Below are 2500 nucleotides of genomic sequence, written 5' to 3' on the forward strand. Positions count from 1 at the left end.
TCTATTTCTCTCTCTCTCTATCTACCTATCTCTATCTTTCTCTCTCTCTCTTTCTGTTGTCTGCCTCTCTCTCTCTCTTTCTGTTGTCTGCCTCTCTCTCTCTCTCTCTCTCTCTCTCTCTCTCTATCTATCTATCTCTATCTATCTATATATATATCTATCTGTTTGTCTATCTGTCTGCTTATATATCCCTTTCTCTCTTTCTTCACCTTTATCTTTGTTCATCTTTCTCCTCCTCTCTCTCTTTCTCTGTCTGTCTGTCTGTCTGTCTGTCTGTCTCTCTCTCTCTCATTATTGCTATCATCATTATTATTACTATTTGTAGTAATGTCATTATCCTCATTATTATTATCATTATCCCCATTATCATTATTATCACTACCATCATTATTACTAGTAGTACTATTATCAATATCATTACGATCATCATGAGCATTATTATCATTATTTTACCATTAATATTACCATTATCATTATTCCTGTTATCATTTTCATTATTATCAAAATAATAATTATTATCAGTCATTATCATTATTATTGTCATCGTCATTATCATTATTATTGTCATCGTCATTATCATTATTATTGTCATCGTCATTATCATTATTATTGTCATCGTCATTATCATTATTATTGTCATCGTCATTATCATTATTATTGTCATCGTCATTATCATTATTATTGTCATCGTCATTATCATTATTATTGTCATCGTCATTATCATTATTATTGTCATCGTCATTATCATTATTATTGTTATCGTCATTATCATTATTATTGTCATCGTCATTATCATTATTATTGTCATTGTCATTATCAATATCATAATTATCATTACTATTATTATTACAATTAACATCATTATTTTCATCATTACTACCATTTTGTCATCATTATCATTACTATCATTGTTACTATTATTATCATTATTATCATCATTTCTACCATTTTGTCATCATTATCATTACTATCATTGTTACTATTATCATCCTCCCTCCCTCCCTCCCCCCCTCCTCCCCCTTACTACCATTTTTGTCATCATTATCATTATCATCATTATTGCCATCATCATTATCATCATTATCATTAACGATTACGCCAGTCACAGTAATCTTCAATATATTTTCGGCTCTTACGTAGCACCTGGTAAATCTGTCGCTACTTTCTAGCAAAACGGCTTTTATACGCTAATGTGAGCGATAGTCTGTGAATGAAGAAAATGCATTCACATTTTTTTTTTTCTAGGTTGCGATTGTAAAAAAGAACGAAAAATATGATTGAGAGGGGGGGGGAGGGAAAGAGAGAGAGAGAGAGAGAAAGAAAGAGAGAGAGAGAGAGAGAGAGAGAGGGAGAGGGAGAGAGAGAGAGAGAGAGAGAGGGAGAGGGAGAGGGAGAGGGAGAGGGAGGAGGAGAGGGAGAGGGAGAGGGAGAGGGAGAGGGAGAGGGAGAGGGAGAGGGAGAGGGAGAGGGAGGGAGAGGGAGAGGGAGAGAGAGAGAGAGAGGGAAGGAGAGAGAGAGAAAGAGAGAGAGAGAGAGGGTAGGAGAGAGAGAGAGAGAGAGAGAGAGAGAGAGAGAGAGAGAGAGAGAGAGAGAGAGAGAGAGAGAGAGAGAGAGAGAGAGAGAGAGAGAGAGAAAGGGGGGAATACAGGGAGAGACAGACAGACAAAGAGAGAGAGAGGGGGGGAGGGAAGAGAGAGAGAGGAAGAGGCAGAGTGGAAGAGATAGAACAAAAACAAAGATTGAAAGAGAGGGGAGAAAGAGAGACAGAGACAGGAAGATAAAAAAGAAAGAAATAGAGAAACAAAGAAAGAAAAAAAAAAGACAAGAAGAAAACGAAAAAAAAACAGAAAAAAAACAGGAGAGTTAGAATGATTTATGAAACATTCTTCTATCACACCAGATTATATCACAATCATCATAGAATGTTACGTCATTGCACATCAACGTAATTCATACCTTGGAGTTATTAAGATGTCTCCGAGCTATCTCCTGAGACACGGACGATATGACACTTCCCCTGGGGTGACGAGGGGGACAGGGGGACAGGGGGGTGACGAGGGGGGACAGGGGGACAGGGGGGTGACGAAGGGGACAGGGGGACAGGGAAGGGGACAGGGGGACAGGGGGCAAGGGGGGATAGGGGGATAGGGGGACAGGGGAAAGGGGGGAAGGGGAAGGGGGACAGGGGGACAGGGGAAGGGGACAGGGGGACAAGGGGGGATAGGGGGACAGGGGGTGCCGAGGGGGGGAAGGGGACAGGGGGACAGGGGGGGGAAGGGGACAGGGGGACAGGGGGGCAAGGGGGATAGGGGGATAGGGGGACAGGGGGTGCAGGGGGACAGTGGGGGGACGGGGGGCAAGGGGTCAGGGCGGGGGGCAACGGGACAGGGGTACAAGGGGATAGGGGGGACAGGGGTACAGAGGGGGGGACAGGAGGACAGGGGGATAGGGGGGACAGGGGTACAGAGGGGGGCAACGGGACAGGGGGACAGGGAGGCGG

Source organism: Penaeus vannamei, chromosome 29 (assembly GCF_042767895.1).
Source record: "Penaeus vannamei isolate JL-2024 chromosome 29, ASM4276789v1, whole genome shotgun sequence".
Classification (NCBI taxonomy): domain Eukaryota; kingdom Metazoa; phylum Arthropoda; class Malacostraca; order Decapoda; family Penaeidae; genus Penaeus; species Penaeus vannamei.